Source organism: Ambystoma mexicanum, chromosome 13 (genome assembly GCF_040938575.1).
Source record: "Ambystoma mexicanum isolate Mex_15411 chromosome 13, UKY_AmexF1_1, whole genome shotgun sequence".
Taxonomy (NCBI): Eukaryota; Metazoa; Chordata; class Amphibia; order Caudata; family Ambystomatidae; genus Ambystoma; species Ambystoma mexicanum.
In genome coordinates, this window is record NC_090938.1 from 550,366,505 (window position 1) to 550,386,751 (window position 20,247).

Genomic DNA, 20,247 nt, shown 5'->3' on the forward strand with positions numbered 1-20,247 from the left:
ACATCAACCTGCTACACCTCTATCCAAACTTCGCCCAATCCAAATTACGGAAGTTACACCCCCTCGGGGCTGACCTTGCCGACTTCACCACCCTGACACCTACCTCTACGGATATAGACCCGTGATCACTCCCCATTTCCCCATCCGTCCTCAATTTCCAAACACACTTAGAAACCATAGATGCTGATAGCCATGTCAAATCCAAACAAGATCCCATACCGGTATGAATGTCAGTCCTGGTATGCCGTGGCGAGTTCAGTAAAACAAGTCCACACTCATCAGCCATCACCTCCAAATTAGCCCCATTAACATCTGTCACATCACTATTCCACAACGTATTGTGACAGTTAAAATCCCCACAAAGAATATATTTATCACGCTGTCCCAAGGCCTGCTGCAAAGCCCCCACGTCAAGAGGTCTACACGGATTGTAGAAATTCAAAATCACCAACACATCAGAACCCGTAAATAACCTCACTCCAATCAATTCCAACTCCCCTCCAAACTCAAGGACAGAACATTGAATACTGATCTTCACCAGAATGCATACCCCTCCCCCACGACTCGCCACTCTATCTTTCCTAAACAACACATATCCAGGAAAACGAAAATGAATACCCTCTCTTAACCATGTCTCCTGAACACATACAATGTCAACATCACCCACTCACCAACTCCTTCTTCAACTCCTGCCCATTTGCCAACAAACTCCTCGCATTCCATTGCCACAACCTCAGACCCCTGAACTCTCACGGAGAGCATCACCACCACTCATCATCTTATGTACATCCTTATCTGTGAGATTTCCAATCCTTAAATACATCTTTGCTGCCTTCACCACCGCCTGTAACCTGTCCGATTTCGACAGACAACCAGCTGTCATGTTAATAGTTGCGATAATAAAACACAACAAATCTGCCATTCTGATAGTAATACCCCTCCAATCACTCCCTCAACCTCCAAAGGCTGAGCCTCCCCTACCTCCACCTGCTTCACCACTGCAGCAGGACTACCCGCCACCATCACCTGTTCCTCCCGTACCTTCTGAACTACTGCTGCATAACTGATATTTTGACTCACCTTAGTGCTGACAACCTTACATGCCTCCACCTGTGCAACACATCCCCTAAAAGAGGTAACATGATCTCCACCACAATTGCAACACTTTGGTGTACAATCCGTCACACACTCCTTAATATCGTGGGACCCACCACACTTCCCACACCTCCTCTCCTTTCTACAAGACCGTGCTACGTGACCATACTCCTGACACTTATTACACCTAAGGGGGGCTGGAACATATGGCTTCAGCCGAAAAAAACACCGACACCCCAAAAACACATGCTCCGGTACCTCACTCCCCCTAAACCAAATAGCCACAGTCGTAGAAATTACACCGCCATCAGGATCTTTCCTCCCCAACCTCCACACCTCCAAAACCCCCACCTCCTGCAAGGAATTCACCATATCGCTATCATGCACACAAAGAGGTACTCCATAAATCACTCCCTTACATACCGCACCACCCTGTTCAGATACAGTAACAGGATGTCTTCCAAGACATCCCAAATCCAACACCTTGTTCCTGGTCACCTCACCCACACCCTTAACCAACAAGCGCCCCCCACTAATGACCTGAACAGACTGTACAGCACCAATTCCTTTCCAGACCCACTCTGATACTACAAAAGGGCTAACACCACTAAGATCTTGATCGGGCTTCACCGACTTTATGACCACCTGCCACCCTGACTACCCCGAAGCAGTGCCCCACTATCATCCCCAAGAGACTCCAACTTCCTCCTCCCAACATCAACACTCCTCCCAGCATCAACACCAACTCCTGCCAAACCCTCCATCAGAGACTGGTGACCACGACCTTGTCCCAACTTCCCTTTCCCACCATCACCCTTTCTATTCTTCTTCCCACCTTTCCCCCTTGAATTCCTAAGGTGCCCCTTGTCGGTTGCACCACCACCAACTCCTGTAGATCCATGGGTCTCCTTACTGCTCAATGTATCACTCTTCCCAGGCGCAGGTCGTACGTCATCTTGCACCCCCACCCGCAGCTGTTGTCTCCAGAGTATTCCCCTGTCCACTCATAACGGCAGGCAGGGCCCCCCCACCACGCATGTATCAACCCCCAACTATCGTTTCACTCTCACCCCCCCCCCCCCAACACCAGTCACACACAGCCCCTCTAGCAACAAAGCACGCCGCTTTTTCCAACATGCACCTTACCCTTCGTCCTCAAAGTGCTCCCTCCTCCTCCTCCCGTGCTCGATTGTCTTCCCTTCTTTGCAAACTTCAGTCTCCTCCCGCGCTCCCAGATCCAGTGAAATCAGGCTTCCCTTCAAGTTCCTCTCTCGTGCTAAGGCGGGCAGTGTCTAGCTCCCATCCGAGGAAAAGCGCCAAAGCACAGCTCGCCTCCAACCAAGTAAGTGATGAAATAACGAAGTGAGCGCTTAAACCCACGTGATACAGAGCAGCCACGTGATACAGAGCAGCCACGTGATGAAGCGGACGTTGAAACCCACGTGATGCAGAGCAGCCCACGTGATGAAGTGGAGGCGAGCATTGCTAGGGTCCGTTTCTCGAATGGGAACTAGAAAACAACCCTTTAGGAAACGCGCATGTGCAGTTTCCAGGCAGCATCAGGTGAGTGTTTGCGATCCAGCTCTTGTAGTGAATTTTATATGCGTTTCTTTTAGCATCCATGAACTTAGACGTTCTCACCCCCTTGTTGTTATATTGTTAAGAGGAGCCCATTTGCAACCTCTAGGAATGCACGTTGAAGCTGTAATTCCTTGTATTGTACTTATCACTTGTTGAAATTAAATATTGTAAAGTACGTGATTTTCTAAACATCTGGTTTTGAAATTACACGGGGCAGCCTGTTGTTGGAATTATAGACACACTAGCTGCTCGAAGCTCATGTACGGTAGTGTTCAGGCTCTGCAATGCTCGCAGACGCAGTAACTGCTGTGAAGCTATTATTCTCTCTCTCTCTCTCTTTGCAGCTGCTACACAGTCCCTGCTCTGGTGTAAGTGACTATATATATATATATATATATATACCTGCACGGCTAATGCTCACAGACGCAGTAACTGCTGTGCAGCTACTACACACACTCTGCTCTGGTGTAAGTGACTATATATATATATATATATATATACGCCGGCTAATGCTTGCAGAGACAGTAACTGCTTTACAGCTGCTACACAAACCCTGCTCTGGTGTAAGTGACTACATATATAATTCTACCTGTGCACTATAATGCCCGCAGAGGCAGTAACTGCTGTGCAGCTACTACACACACCCTGCTCTGGTGTAAGTGTCTGTCACAAAGTATGTAGGGGTGATGGAGTTCTTTCCGTGAATTGTTAGCCGATTCTGTGGCGTTGTATGTATTTATTTATTTATTTATTTATTTGTGTTTGCTTTGAGGATTTTCTTTGTACAGTTTGAGTTGTCTTTGGTATTTTATTTAGTCTTGTCTGGTGTATTGTTCTCTCCATTTTGTTTCAATTTTGCAGTTTTTTTTTTTGTTGGGACATTTTTTCAGTTCTTCTGTGAACCATTTTGCTGCCAGTTTTTTTGGTGTTGCTTTGAATGTTTTAGCTGGGGATAATTGGTTAATGGCCTTGGTGATCCAATTGTTGAGTGTGTCTTCTGTTGTATCTATGTTTGTATCGGTGGGATCTCTTTCACCTAGGATGCTGTGGGTTGATAGCTTGGCGGCCTCGTCCGCTAGTTTGGTTGCAAAGTTGGGATTGTAAGAAGATGGTTTGTCGATCAGTAGGAATACTATGTTGGATTGGTCATTGAGTTCTATCTTGATTTGGAGGGATTCATAGTCTTCCGCGTTGGTTGTGATGATTCAAGATGCTCAGGCGTGTTTTTTTGTGTATAATTGCGATTCCACCTCCTCTTCGGTTTTCTCTGTTGTGGTTTTCTCTGTTGTGGTATATTAATTTATAATTGTCATGTATTGCTTCATTCGCGATGGCTTTATAGTTATCTGATAGCCAGGTTTCAGTAAGGAAGAGCACGTCTGTGCCTCCTTCGCTTAGGAGGTCATTGATTTCTGTTGAGTGGTTTGCCATGGATCTAATGTTGAGGAGGCTGCAGTGTAGTTTGCTGGATTTACCTTTTGTGTTGTTGTTAGTATTGTTTGTTCTGACCGGTGTGGTGTTGGTTGGGTTTCCGTTCCAGGTGGGTTTTTCCCGGTTGAGTCTTTTGGATGGAGTGGTTCTTTGTTGGTCAGTCTCTTTGTCGAGTAGACCGATAAGGTTTATGGTGGGGTTGGTTTGTTTCCGGGTGGTAAATAAGGTAGCTTCCCCTCTGTTGTTCCAGCCTTGGTGATATAGGGGGTGTAGAGTGAGTGTGATGGTTTCCAATTTGTTGATCTGGTTGGGGTATTGTCCATGGTGGAGACCGGGTTGTGATGGTTTATTAGTTGTCATCCTTTTGTGTCCTGGTTGGGTCTGTATTTATGAAGCTTGTTGGCTGTCGATTCGTTGTTGCTGAGCTGTTTTTGTTTACCACGTTGTCGTATGTGGACAGGTAGCGAGCAGTCTAGTCTGTCTTTGCTCTGTTATTTGTATGTCTCCATGGGCCATCTCAGATGTTTGTCGAGTTTTTTGGGGTTGTGGGATCATGCTGGTCCGTGCCTTCCCGAGTGGTTTGGGATTTCTTATTATTTCTGTTGTCTTTTCTGACTTCTTTGTCTTTCTTGTGGCGAGGCATGATTCATGGGTTGTGTTCCTTAGTGGGCGTCCTCTTTCGATTGGTGTTTTTCATGGTCTCTTGGGTTTTGTCTTTGCTGTTTGTGGTTTCTTGTTGCTTGCATTTGGTAGGTTGTGGGTAGTTGAGACCTCGGTTGATGGGACTTTGTGGTTCCGTTTGTTTATTGCTTCTTTCTATTTTGGATCCTTTTCTTTTTTTTTACTTTTTATTTTAATCCTGGAGGTACTTTTCGTTATGGTTGTTGATTATTGGATTTTGCGCAAAGCAAACATGAATAATGTGTGAAGGAGTGCATGTGAATACTGCCATATATTGGTGCAGTGATGTTGGGGCGAATTCTCATTTCTGTGCTAATTCCCTTCAACCTTAGGGACCCCCAGCTCTTTTGTTGCTGTAGGACTTTTTAATTTTAACCCTGGAGTGAGTGAGACCCCTTTCCCACTGTCTCATGTGTTTTGACCTTTGGATTATGTGTTTTCACTGTTTTTGGAGTCTGACAAACTCTATATGCATCTACTTTTTGTATGGTGACAAACAGCACCTTCAGTGAAGTGTCACTGAAAAATCCTTTAGATTTCTCATAAGGTTTAAAATACCTTTTCTTGTGTAAACTACTGTTCCCAAGAATAGTAAAGTGAAATTGACTTTACTTACCTTTTCTCTTTGTGGGTCCAGCACACAGCATCTTAAGTGGAGTGCTGGGGGGTTACCTAGTACCTCCTTATCCTACATTCTCATGTAACATTTGTATGTTGCCCTCTTTCCTTTTAAATGGCCAGTGGCAGTAGTTTAATGTTTCCTACCATTGTGCTTTTCTACAGCAGGCTGAACCCCCAACTGCAGTATAGCACCCAGGGGTGACCATTTTATAAAAACTGCATTTTTTGCAATTTTCTTTTTTGTGAGGTCGGTCTTGGGTTTTACTCTGTGCGTCGAACAGATTGGAGCACTTTGTTTGTCTTGCCTTTGGTGCACTTCAGCCCTGAGGCCCGCCTCTGTTTCCAGTGTGTCTGGAAGGACAGGATGTGAGGGAGGGTCCCGAAACTCCCCTGTCCTTTGTCTCTAGGAATGCCTGAATGCAACCAGTCCTGAATGGCTGTCTGGCTGGCTCTCCTTTCAGGACAGCGACCCTGATGTGTCATTGATAGCCTAGGCTGTGCATGAATGGGAGAAACCTGCTTAAAAAGCGAGAGTTTTGGGACTAGAGGCAGAGTCGACCACTGGGAGAAACACCCGACGAAGAAACCGTGAACAAAGCTTGCTGCATCCTCCTGGACCTTTGAGTTGCCTGGTGAAGCCCTGCTGCTGTGCTGAAACTCCCTTTTCAGACAGAGAAGCTTCGGAATGGATGACTTCTCCCCTTGGGTTAGTGGGACAAACTAAGCCAGAGACGAACTCCACTGGACCATCTTCCCTTTCTGGCTGTACTTCTTCATTGCTGCAAGAACAAAGTGCCATGGGTCGAGTAATTCGTAGTCGAGTAAAATGTCTGAAATCCGGCTAGAAGCTCCAGGAGTCTCCTAAGGACCCTCCAGCAGCAGGACGACCCAGAGCTAGAGTCCCCTTACCAGACCCAAGGAGTGAAGGAAGCCCAACCGGTACCAGAGATCAGCAACAGTGCTGTTTGATAAGCGCTGAAACCAAAAAGAGCCCGTAGCTGCCAATGACCTCCGAAGTACCACCGCAGGAGCCCTACAGATGTCCTCCCTCTTGTCCCCACAACTAAGGCTCAGGAACACAGGGTCTATAACGCTGTAGCAGGACAGAAGCCAGCTGGACCACTCTTCTTCAAACCAGAGGTACTGTTGAGACTTGGGGTATTTACCTCACTGTCTTGTAGCCTTGCTTTTCTCAGTTGGGAATTGCAGTGGCTTACTTTTAGAGTTGATTCCAACTCTGTTTTCACAGCTTGTGACCCTACAACTGATTTTCTAACAAACTCTCTAACTTTGTACAAGCCTTTTGATTCTAAGAAGTACCTCCGCTCCAAAGACTGTTTCAAATTTACTTTGGCTGTCCTGGCTCCCTGCAGACTCCTCTAGCCCACTGACTTTGATATGGTATGTCTCTCATAGGTAGTAACTTGTTTTAGACTGTTACTGCTGGGAAAGGCTTGTCTAGATTTCATTGGAAGATTTAGTTGTCCTCACATATACTGAGAACCTGTTTAACTTTTTTCCTTCCTTTAAACCTTTCCTTTCTGCAACCTAGTGTGATACATAAATGCCATTACTGTCCTTGTGATTGAAGTCACCCCAGGGTGTAGCAATTGTGTATGAAGCATATCCAAAGATTATCCACTAACTTGCTCTGATTCTGAAAATAATTTCAAAGTATATTTACATTGTTACATGAATTGCACGCTTATTTAAAAATTGATTTTCATTAAATAAACAACTATTTATAACTGAAACCTTGAGTGTAAGTGTTACTTGGCTACTTGTATTTACAGATTTCATTTGTACAGCTCTACAGCTCAGTTATCCATCTTGAGATAGGCCTGGCTGCTCAGTCACACTGCCAACCTGTGTAGTTCAGACCTATACCAAAAGGTGGGCTTACCTATTACCAAGCAGAAGTGTTGTGTAGTCTCACACAGTGGGACTACACCAATTTGTACCTAACAAGTCAGCATGGACATGTATTGATTGTGAGGGTGCTGGGTTCCTGCTTTTGACTGGGATGGCAAAGGAGTCTCACCCAGTGGGTGCATTCTATGTTTAGGCCTCTTTCTTCCACTTTGGCCCAACATAGTTTCAGGCTTTATCCCTGCCACATTGGGGCTTGTGAGGGTGATGGGTGCCTGCTTTTGACTGGGATGGCAAAGGATTCTCACGGGTGCATACTATGTTTAGGCCTCTGGCTTCCACTTTGGGCCAACATAGTCTCAAGCTTTACCCTTGCCATGGTGGGAGATCATTCAGCATAAGTGCAACTAAGCAAAAGCAGAATGACAATCTGTATTGGTCTGCATATCATCCTACAAACTTACTGTTCTGAAGTAATCAGTAAGTCATCCCCAAATCATCAAGAACAAACCTGTTTCATGGCAATGCTCTTGAAGTAATCGGAAGGTCATCCCAGAATCATTCCCAAATCAGGGACAAACGTGCAATCTCTTGAAGTGATCAGTAGGCCATCCTAAAAGCATCAGGAACAAAGAGTTTTCTAAAATGGGGATGATGTTAGCATATTCATTAAGTCATCCTAAGCTCATCCCCAAATCATCACCCACCATTCTGAGATATTTGCTGATGACTTTAACAGCGTGATGACGTCTGATGATATGGGAATGACTTCTAGTGTACTTCGATGAACATCAGATGACCCCAGGATGGTCTCTAAAGTCATCCTTTTAGACCAGGGTTTGTTGTGGTGAACAGTCTGTTACTATGCTTTTCCTTAATATGATGCTGTGCAAACCCTGATTTGCACACGTTTTTGTCAGAATTCAAGGGTATTTACTAGGTAAATGGGCATTATTTATGGCTACTTCATAGAATCACAGTGCATTTTGAGATTGTGATGCCATCGTCTCAGAACATGTGGTAATCTGACAGTTGTTAAACTCACAAACCTAATAAATACCCGCGTGCAAGTCTTCTTATTGGGTCTCTCTTAAATGCAGTGCACATTTTCACCTGGGCAAATGCTGGCATGCTGTGACAAAGCCATCAGAGGTGTTTCCCTACAAGGACAAATGCAGGCAGTATTTGTGCAAAGCCATCATTGTGTTCTTACAGTGGCATTATTGGAATTATGATTTCTGTTTATCTACAAAGCATTATAACTACCAAGGGGACATCTATTTGTTTTTATCCACGCATAGTGCATATTTTTAACGTGTAGAATTACCAATTTCTCTTTGTCCTACATTTCTAGCACTGATGGAAAATCGTGTGCTCTTTCAATGGCCAGTAATGATTACTGGGTAATGATAGCTAACAAATTAAAGCGAAAAATATTCATGAAAGACAATATTTGGCACCTACACGTGGCATTGCCACTTTGACTGATTTATTTGTATAATAAGTATTCTGTTGGATATTAATGACCTCACATGTTCAACGAATGTCTGTTTCTATAGTATGTATAATTTGGGGTGAACATTTTAACTTCGAAAGCTACTAACCAGTTATAAGCCACTCACTCCCTGTTGTGAATGACAGTTCTCCAAATGAATATAACTTTTTTACTCACCAAGCGTGCATTCTCACCACTGGCAAATGCGTATTTTGATACCTTCTAATTGAAGTATTTGATCTCGAGAGTCCAATGTTGTTTTGATTTGGGTTCCTGGCTTCCTGACTTATTTTTTTTTTTCTGTCCCTGTTTTGGAAAGAGCGGCTTCCTCCTGATTGCCGAGAACAAGTATTCAAATCTGTCTAGAATAAGGATGCTCTCTGTAGAATAGGTCTCAATATGCACTCGTCACTAGCCACTGGCAAGTGACACTTTAATCATGGCTAGTAAGAAATATTGTGCAAGGTGTATGTGGGATTGCTGGAGTTGGGGACTTTTTATGCTTAGCTAGTAGCTTCTAAGTGGACGTTTTTACCCCTGCTTTACGGTTTGACTGCTAGTGATCTGTAGTAATCTTGCACATTCGAACTACAATTGCATGCCTAGAATGTGGCGGTCGCCCATTTTTTGGGAAGTGATGTAACCATGCTGAAAATTTTGGTAGTAATGACGTCAGCACACAAAAAAATGAAGTCGTTAGTTAAGAATGAAGGTAGATAAAATGATCCTGCCTTATGTTTCTCAAATGCCAGAATCTAAAGAAAGACAAGTAAGAACTGTATTTAATTAAGTTGCAATTGAAGGAAAGATCTAGAGACGTTCAAGGAAAATAAAAATATCCTCAGCAGGCCAGAAAAGTTGCACTTCCCACTGGCGAGTATACACCCAATATGAGTAAGAATGGATGTGCTGCTGCATGGCAAGTAGCTTTCAACATGACATTTTTAAATAATAGCCTAGAGGACCAGTGGCCAATTCTGGTGACTTGCTGGTGCTCGGGCATAGTCAAAGGCCATGTCTACAAGCTGTGGCCAAGTGGCTTGCAGACCTGCACAGGCCCAGTTGCTATTTTGTTACCTTCTGGGACCTTTGGCAGTGGTTATTGGTGCTAGCTGTGGCCAGTGCGCACTTCTGAAAGCTTGTGGTGGTCTAGTACCTGGGGAAAATGCAATGCCTGTGAAGTGGGCCAGGTCAGGTCATGGGCAAACATATAACCTTCAGGATGCTTCAGCCTGCTGCAAGGGGAGGGGATAAAGGGAATGGAAGAGGGGCAATTGGATTGGAGTTAGTGAGTTAGGTCTTGGTGACCAAACACAGTGAGGAAAGGACCTCGACAGTTGAGTGAGTTCATTTATTTATTTATTTATTTATTTATTTATTTATTTATTTATTTTTTAAATTTTAAATCAGCTTATTACAAATTTAAAAAAAATAAAAGATAAACACATCTTTCTCTCCTCTTCCTGCTTTTTTCAACGTCCATCAGATATGAGTTCAGTTCATCCAGAAAGAACGTTACTGCGAAGGTCAATTTTCCGTCCTCTACGTCATGAATTTTTTTCCACCACTCTTCCTCGCTGTGCGTGGAGAACTTTGAAAACTCTGTGCCCAGAAATTTCGTTCTCATTTCTTTCAATTCCGGACACGAGATTATCAGATGTCTTATTGTCTCTGGTTCCTTCTTGCAAAAATGGCAATTAATTTATATTGCCTCTACTTTTCTTTTTCTCATATTTTTGATCTCGGACGTATGGAACAAGTTCAGCCTTAATTTAAAAAAAACATTTCTTCTCCTTGGACAGGGGAACTTTTTCAGGTACTTCGGTATCACATTTTAATGCCTTACTTTCACATGCATAGTCTTTCATACACTTGTGGGTTGCCCTCTGGTCGACCGTGTTGCTCCAATCGTTTTTTTTTTTTTTTACTGCATTGGGGTTTTGTTCCAGCATCTCCTTTGTCGAATTCAGTTGAGCTAGAATATTTTCGCAGTTGTTTTTCCAGATCTCGAAAACATCTTTTGGGTTTTTCTTTGTATTTGGGCTTAATATTTCAAATTGCGCAGCACTTTCTTTTTCCATTATCTTCCTATAGATCTATAGGGTATTCCATTGTACTCTCACATTAATTGATAGTAGGCCCAGCTCATATTTGATACAAGCATTGGGCGTACTTTGAGGAACTTGCAGGACCTTCCTCCAGAACAGAACATATTTTCGCACTGGGACCATAGGATGTACGAACATCCAAACATTGCCTCAGCTCCGTAAATTAGAGCAGGAATTACTTTTGCTTTATAAAAGTTTATTATTGGCTGATAAGAGAATTTGCCATACTTTTTATGAAGCATTGCCCCTTGCACTGATAGCGCCTTACATTTTATTTTTTATTTTCTTCACCATCGGTTCGTCAGTTATTCTGGCACTTATTTGTACCCCTAAGTATGTAACCTGGGTTGCACACTGAATGATCTCGTTTTCCAGCGTCCATCTTGGTCGACCTTTCTTTAATTGTCTCTGCCATTTTAAGTCGGATAGCTGTACAATTTCAGTTTTCCTGGCATTGATTTCCAGCCCATTCATCTTTATGTATTTCGCGTGTGCTGTTAGCTTCTGCTGGAGCCCTTTTGGGGTCAAGTCTAGTAAAACAATATCGTCAGCGTATATTAGCCAGCTTATATGATTTCCATTTATTTTCGGCGGGAATGCTGCGATATCTTCTAGAGCTTCTCCCACATCTGCAATTAGAAGTTTAAATAGAGTAGATCCTAGTGGGCAACCTTGTTTTACACTTCTTGATGTATCAATCTGTTTAGTTAAGGTTCCACTTCTGTCAAGTTAGATTCTGATATTTGTGTTTGCATGAAGATCTTTAATTGCTAGTAGGAGGCTCGGGGGGCAATTTAACTTGCCCATCTTTTCCCATAGCTGGTCACGATCTACCCCATCAAATGCATGGGCTAAGTCCACAAAAGCCGCATAGATTTTTCTTCCGGTCCTTATAGCTTCCATCTTTAACAAATGTATTATTAGAAGGTTCAATCCACAACTTACTCCCCTTACAAAGCCTGTCTGTCTCCGGTCAAAGGCCGGTCCTTATAGCTTCCATCTTTAACAAATTTATTATTAGAACGTTCAATCCACAACCTACTGCCCTTACAAAGCCTGTCTGTCTCCGGTCAAAGGCCCCTCCTTGATTGATCCATGATGTTAGTTGATGTAATAATTGTGTGGCGAATATTTTCCCTATCACATCAAGCAGGGCTATAGGCCTGTAGTTCTTGGGGTCCAATCTTTCCCCTTTTTTATAGATGGGAACTATAATGGCGGACTTCCAGGTCTTCAGAATTTTCCCTTCTGTCGTTACTTTTTTTTAAAGTATTTTGCAAAATTCCGCTCATTCTTCCGGATGTTCTTTCAGAATTGTGTTTGTTAACCCGTCGTGCCCTGGCGCTCGTGAGGAGCTGATGTTTTTTATTATTGCCAGAATCTCCTCTTTAGATATTTCAAAGTCCCATCTTGAGGGGGGGGCCGAAACCTCCTTTTTCTGATTCATTAGTCTTTCGGAGAGCTTGGAGTAGTACAGAATCCATTGTTGTTCTGGGACCATATTTGTTATTAACGCCCCTTGTGGAGCGCCTACGTTGTTAATTATATTCCAAAAATCTCTCACATTTTTATTGGCCAGTGTTGCCATTATTTTTTCTGCATCTTGTTGTTGCATTATGGATCTGTGGCTTCTGATCCAGTTCTTATATTGCAATTTTAATTTTTTCTTCTTTTCCCTTACTTCATTTGAGGACATCCTCCTGAGAGCTCTTATTTTTTGCCTCATTTCTCTCTTTTTCTTTACTATGTTTGAATCCAAAACATGAAGTTTGTAGCAGTTCTTCCCACCAGTATTATATGTTTTTGAGTATTTCTGAAAAAGTGTGTCATATTCCAAGTTTACTTGGTTTTGGTCTTGTTCTTTCATTAAGTTAGTGCAGTTTTTATTATTCAATCTTACCCTATTTTGACCCGGAGTTATTTCTATTTCGGGAGTCCACTTTTTGGGCTTTTCAAGTTGTTTTGTCTCCCAGCATACCTTGACAAGATTATGACCCCTTTCTCGAGATCTTATTACTTCTAAACTTTGTATTTTCATTGCCAGGGACTCGCTTACGTAGAAGTAGTCCAGTATAGAGTTTAGTGATCCTCTCTCCCAAGTTGATTTTGGGGGAATGTCTCCTTTTGTGCAGCCATTTAGCATGCACATCTATCTTGTCTCCATTTCTTCAGTCCATGTAATCTCCAGGTCGCTTTTATTATTCTTGTGGCATTTCTTAACATGGTTCATTCCTATCTCTTGTAACGGGTCCAAATTTAGATCTCCACATATTATTATCTCTTCTCCTGGGTTATGTGTTTTTAGTTCATCAAGGATATCGCATATTTTATCTATGAATTCAACTCCTCCTACTTGCTGGTGGTGCCAATAAGTATTCAGTATATGAAACGTCGTGTTTCTTGCTCCACCTTCCTCATCACATGTTATTGAAGTCAATTGTAGATGAGAATTAATGTTTGTCACTTTCTTGATGTGTAGACCCTTACCTCGTTTCACCAGGGTCAAAATACCGGCCATCGGACAACCTTTTTTATTCCTTATTGCCGGATTGAAAGCAATCTCGTATCCATGCTTGGCACATTCACCATCCAGGTCTCTTGTAAGCATGTAATATCAAGAGCCATCAATTCGGTCCAGGGTTTACCAAATAAGTGAACGTGCCCCCTAGTATTCCAGGACCCACAAGAAATTCTAGGACTTTCATCCCTCGATCCCTTCATCCCTCGATCGTTAGCTTTGACTTGATGGATGGAGAGCACTTGGAAGCCATGACCAACATTTGTTAATTCCACCTTTGTCAGCTTGCACTTTTTCACTGTTTGACGGAAATTCTTCTTGCTTGTTCACTGCAAATGTTATCTTTATCCGTTTTTTAGGGCTCGGATCAGCAGGCAGTGAATCATCAAGCTCTCCTTTTTTTAACTTCATTTTCGTGTTGATTTCCATTCTTCTCTTTAGTACTTTCCCTGTTGCTATAAGCACCTGCTATTTTCGGGACTTTCGCTTTCAATCTCCTCTCAGGTTCGTTTTCCTCTTGTATGTCGAATCCCAAATTCTGCATCTCTGACCTACTTTCTAATAATATTTCCTTTATGATCTTTGAATATAGATGAATCCGTACCTTATCCAAAATTTCCTCGTCCACAAATTCGACTATCGTCACATCAGTTGTGGAGATTGAGTTAAGGTGAGGAATATGTTGTAGTAATTGCATGACATTGTACCTATTCAGGACCAACCCGTCCTACTTCGTTCAAGTATTATGGTTGGGTCCCGGACTTAAAGTGATCATTTGACTTCCATTTTTGCTTTTCCATTCAGTGCCTATGGGTACTTTCTTTTTGACAATTTTTTGCCTCACATATTTTTTCACTCCTTTTTTTATTGTCTTTAACTGCAATAAATTTCACTTGCCCTTGTGGTTCTCGCCTCACTTACAAGTTCAGACTTTTTTTCCTATTTTCCTCGATTGTCATGAACCTTACAGTCTGTGAATTCCGACCCATTTCAAGAGACTGTGGTTTTAAAATTTCTTTACAGGTGAGATGAATACACAACTCCTTTTTGCTAATATTCCATCCATTTTATTTTTTTCATTAAATTTTTTGGAAAATCGGATTTCTTCTGTATCGGGATCCTCCGTTATCTCTGCTCCTGCATCCGGTATTTTATGGCTCTAATCTAAGGCCTCTCCTTCGTCGATTTCGTATGTTGAGAAATTCAGAAGATCCTCTGCCGTTAGTTCTTCTTCTTTAATGTTGTTCGATGGCCTGTGAATTTCTTCAACCATCAATGGGGACTTTGCGATACTGGATCTGTTCTTTTTTTACTTCTGCATTTATTGGCTCTCCATTTTCAACTGGATCAGTACGTATAGTCACATTCAACGCTTTTAGGTTCCTTAAAAACTTGCACAAACCTCTTGACGTCGTGTTCTTGTTTTTGTTTTCCGCCATGTTCTTTGTTTTCTACACTTTCCTTTCTTCATTCCTGCTTCCACTGGCAGTTCGTTTTTCTTTCCCTTTTCAAAGATTCCATATACTTCCCTTGCTTTATCGGCCTCTTTGTCACCTTCTTTAGGGATTTGATTGGGATCTGTTATTTCTCCGTCTGCCATTTCGGATGCAGAGGCAATTTCGGCCTCCTCATTACTTGTTTCTTTTAAAGGAATTTTTCCCTGAGTCAGGATTAGTTGGTCCAGATCCTTCGTTAGGTCTACCACTAACTTAGCAGTATTTTCCTCTAGGTCACATTCCTTTCCGTATGTTAGTCTTAGGGCCCCGGTCCTTTGAGGTTTACAGGACCCTTGGGTGCATTCTATGTTTCTTGCTGATACATTTACGATTTTATCTCCTCCTTCCACACGCAGACTAACGCTTTACGTGTGGGATACACCCTCTTGTTCTTTTCTTTCACTTTTTCGGGCGCTGTCCAAGGTTTTTGTTTGTTTCACGATTGACATTGCCTCTCTTCCTAGTTCTGCAAATAGTCTCTTTTCCTCAGCATTATTTCTTAGCTGCTCTTTAATCGTTCCATTTGAGTCCTCATTTTTTTGTTTCTCATTTTTTAATTCAAGCTCCCATACTACCATGTCCATTTCCATTTTTGTCATTTTTGATAACATGAGGCCCAGTAAGGTATTTTGATTTTTTTGTGAAGCTGCTCATACAGCTTTGTTAAAGGGGCCAGTGAAATTCCTGTTGCGGACATTATGTAAGGTCTTAATTCATTTGCAATCTTTTCTGCAAAGTTTTGCACCGTGCTTCCTTCCTTTTCCCTTTGTACCTCCAAAAGCGGGCTGGGCTTTTTCTGACTCTTCCCTTCTTTCAGCCTCCTTACTTTAGGAAATTCTCTTTGAATGAAGGAAGAGTCAGTGGTGGATTCTTCTGAGGAATCGGGCGAAGAGGGCGGTTCTACTGCATCTTTTCCTACAGTCTCACAGGTGCCTCTCCGGGAATTCCAGAGGCAGTTTTGCGTTGGGTTTCTTTTCTGTGAGCATGTTAAGGTCGGATATGGGCTATATTCCGTTCTCCTTTTTTAAAGGCTGATTCTCTTTCAAAGGAGTTGTTTGTAAATTGCATGAGTTAGTGCACGGATCCGCTCTTTTTCTTTCAAGTCTGGGCTCACACAAGGAACCCTCATTTCTTTGGTCTTTCCCTTGTTTTTTTGCGCCCAGGTGTCCATTTATTTCAATCAAATCAATTAGCAGCTGATCTGCAACTGCTAACGAGTCTCTACGATTATTCATTGCTTCTGGGCTTTCCAATTGTATGGATTCAATTGCTTTCTCAGGCGGCCCAAAAACCTCCTCTTCATTGGAGTTTGTTCAATATTCGCATCTTTAATAATTTCCCCAGAATTTTCATTTTCGTTTTCATTTATTGCTTCCATATTTGTTTTTCTGCCGCAATCAGAGATGTCTATTTCGAAGACTCGAGGGGCATTTCTACCATCATTACATTCCGACCCCCTCGCCCCCTCCGCTGCTCTTTCCCCACAGGTCCTCTGTTCCGTGAGCGTGCAACGTTCTTCCAACAGCCGTTCGTCACGTGGCCTATCCAGGGAAGGGGGCAGGCTCTCACCACTACATGGCGACTCGCTGCATGAAAAGAATCTTGCCTCGGAGGGACGGCTCTGTATGGTACGTGAGTGAATTGCATCGTCCGTTTGAATTAAGGCTTCTTGAGTGTTACTTTTGCAATTTGGGCACTCCTGCCCAACATTAGTGCGGGGCTTACCCTCTGGTAAGGGTTCCACCCCCCCCCCTCCCCCTCCTCCTCGCGGGCCTGCCACACTGTAGAACTGGCCATGCACGAGAGCTCGGCAGTCAGATCCCCCTCTCAGACACGGGCAAGGCACGCCACGCTGACTCTGCGGAATCTCGTCGCAGTGAGCGGGCCGTTTTTTTTTTTTCCCAAAACCGTTAGCTAAGCCCTCGCATATATTGAACAACAGTTTCTATGAGAGGCAACCCCCCACGCCCTCCTCATGCCTCTCACTCGCGCTTCATGCTTTGGGCTAAAGGATTTTCCCTGGACTTAAACAGTGTTTGATTTAACGGATCATTACCATTTTCACTCAGTGCCAGGGAGGAGCCACTTACTTGGAAAGCCCCGGCCAGGGTCACACGCCTGTCCTTTTCTATCTGCACATCATGGTCGGGTAATGCCAGTACTGAAGCCGGTCTCCCTCGCCGGACCTGGGCTCTAGTACCAGCCGCCATTTCTGGGACACCGTTAAGCGCCTCCTCGTGGATATCTTGGAATTCAATATTTGGTGCAGTCAGTTCCATTTGGCAGAGGAGTGCAGAGGACTGCTATTTTATTCTGCAGCCGTCCAGCCACGGCCACCACGAACACCAGGAACACTCCCTCACGCTCCGCGACGCTCCGCGTCTGAATGGAGGTTTTGTAGAAGTGGTAGAAAGCTCCGCCCAGCTCAGTAGACAGTGAGGAAACACACTCCAACTCCAGTAAACTGCTTAGGGCTCCACACCAGGAACACTCCCTCACACTCCGCTGAGTTCTCAGGAAGTGGTTGCAGCAATTTTCCTCTATAACCCAGCAATAAGATTGGGCGAGCTGGGTGTGCTAGTCTGTTTTAGTGGATCTGAGGTTGAATCCGCTGGAGCGTTTACCATTTAAACTTCGCATCAGACAGCAGGTGCTTCTTCCCCCCCCCCCCCCCCCTCCCACCATACACTTTTTTCAGTAATTTATGAAAAGATTAGGAGTGGCCATATAGAGGATGTTGGGTATTCTTGAAGATTTTAACACTTGCCAGAGCCAATACTGTCTCATTCCATTTCTTGTGGTCATGCTTTAGGGAGCAGAGATTACCCTCACACAAGCAACACAGTGGGCTTTCAGAAGGAATTTGGTAGTATATTGAAGGCTGAGGTAGACTGTCCCATCAGTCCTGTGTGCTCTGTGGTACACACCTTTATGGGTCTATTTCTTTCTTTGTTTCTTGAAGCTCCTGTAGAAGGCCTGCCACTTAATTAGCCAGTTTGGAGCAGTGCCTCTGATGCTTGCTATTCAGGTACTCTTTCTTTTCTGTAACACAGAGAAAGCATGCCATAGCCACCATCTGTACTGTTGGACAGAGTCTCGCCTTTGGGCAGTAGACTGCTACCCCCCAAACAGCTTGCACAGCAGTCGGATCATCACTTCCACGCTCTTAGTTGCTCTGAATGTAGTCTTCCATTCTTGAGACTGACTTGCAACCTTTCCTGGACGCTACCGCGGTTCTGTCAGATAATCCAGTCCATTGCATTATTTTTCCACTCAAGAAAACATTTATTATATCTGTCATTTTTAAAGTGTGCCACTCCATTTCTGTAATGCCACTAACAAGGCTCAGATCATCTTAAATCGTACTTAATTTGTTCGGGTCAAACCATTGTCCATCCCTGGGCTTCAATGTGGATAGCACCAGAGTTCTCAATGCTGGTGCATCATTTCAATGAAAGAACGTCCTCTAAGTTTTTTTCATTACTCGCACACTAGAAGGAAATCGGCAATTGAAGTCTGTGAGTTGAGTAGCTACTTTTACCACTGTATCAATGAAGCACGCCTTTGCGTTGCAATGTTTCCTTCTTGGCAAAACCTTTTGCAATCAATGCCACTATATCCAGGGCAGGTCTTTTTAGTGCCTTGGCTCCATGTGAACGATGGACAGAGAAGGGAGCAGAAGCAGCCCCTTCACACGGTAGACCACACGACTGTAGACAAATGCATGTACAGCCTCCATGTATCTGCTAGTTCCTGTGATCCCTGACAATCGCTGTAGGAGTATGGGTGTGAGATCTCCAATTCCTTTCTCCTTGACGAAATATACGCCTTAATTCCATTATACTGGTGCTGTAACCATATTTCTTTTTGTAATACTTGTATAGTTATTTGCCTAGCCAGCACTATGCTTTCTTCAAGTTGGGTTTGAACCGGACTCTATTGTGCACTCTTTGCACATTGGCAGGACTCCTGCTAATTCTATTGAACAACTGTTGTTGGGATAATACATCTTTTTTACCTCATTTGTTTGATTTCTTGACGAGTTTCTTGTGCCGACCAATGTCCCAAAATCGGGACCACGCACAGCAGGCCAAGGAAGTTGGGACCCATTTGGGGTTAGCAGCAGTGCTAATACCTTATGTGGATTAGGCTAGCCTGCTCCTCTGAAGTGCATCTTGTGCCACTTGTCCCTGCTTCCCAGTTTTCGCACTTTCAGCTGCACTTCTTCTAATGCATTCACTGTGACCATTTTAATGTATTCACCTTCCTAATATATTCATTAGCACCTTCTTGTCACCTTGGTTTTCTTCCAGTTAAATATATCTTCTCTTCAAGTTATTAACTTTGTTTTTTGTGTAACCCATGCCACTACAGGTTTGGACAAACGGTGTAGATGGATGAAAAGCTGAGTTTGCCCGTTCAGGATTTCGAACTTCGACCGGTGGGCTACACCCATTCTATCAGTGAATGTTTAACACAAGTTCTTCTGTCTGTTACTTTACCGTACATGCCAGATGTTTCTTGTTGTTTTGGCACTCCTCTACACCAGTAGTGTCCCGCAGATTGTTTCTTCCAATTGATCAGTACGTCTTGAGCGGTTTTGCGTATCTTTTGTTCCTGAGTGCCACGCCTCAGTGTTTGTGTCTAGGTACAGAGTACAACCTTGTGATTGATCACAAATGGGAAGGATTTTGCTTCATCCCCAAAGGCTCTTTAGAAGTTGCTGGTGGCCCGTATTCAATTAAGGATGCACGTGCCACTTACTTGTATGCTCAACCCAAGGGTTGTCACCAGAAAAGACACACAGATGACAAGGGATGTTTTGTTGTGCTCAGGTAACTGGAAGCACTCCATGTAATAATCCTTGGATTGTAGCTGACTGTATGATTTGCTTCCCTTTTTGTCAGAAATCCTCTTGGTGTCGTGCTGCTTGTTCTTTGGGGCATATCCTCATGGTAGTGCACAATTGAAATTGGTTGCATTGGTTTGTGGCAATGGGGCTGAAATTCCTAACGGTAGAGCGGAGTAGCACGCTGGGGTACAAATAGCCATGGGGTTGGTGTCCAAATATTTAGCGCCTTGTAAGGAATCCTCTCTTGGCTCCCGGTGATCTTATCTTAATGGTGCAGTTAACCAGATGTTTGCCATGTATCGTTCTCGCATCCTGCGAGTTAGGGTAAAGTAGGATCTATGTAAATCTGTCGGCGTAACAATGCCAACTGCACTCTAGTAGTGTCCTTCTTTTAGTTGGATTCCTGCAATCTTATCTGATGCCCATGCAGCCTCCACTCCAACGCTGTTAGGTCTGTGTACCGCTGGTGTTTTTGCACATAATTGTTTGGTCCCTGTGGC

At 43.5% G+C, this 20,247-nt stretch overlaps 1 protein-coding gene across 2 annotated transcripts in view; it reads left to right on the top strand.

Annotated features, from left to right (window-relative positions):
- The first annotated feature begins 2,602 nt into the window (after window positions 1-2,602).
- HDAC5 (histone deacetylase 5) overlaps window positions 2,603-20,247 on the top strand; it is a 2,156,790-nt gene continuing 2,139,145 nt past the window's right edge. For both annotated transcript variants that reach the window (XM_069634322.1, XM_069634324.1), the window contains exon 1: window positions 2,603-2,658. The gene's annotated coding sequence lies outside the window, so the exon portion shown is untranslated. The remainder of the gene's footprint in view (window positions 2,659-20,247) is intronic.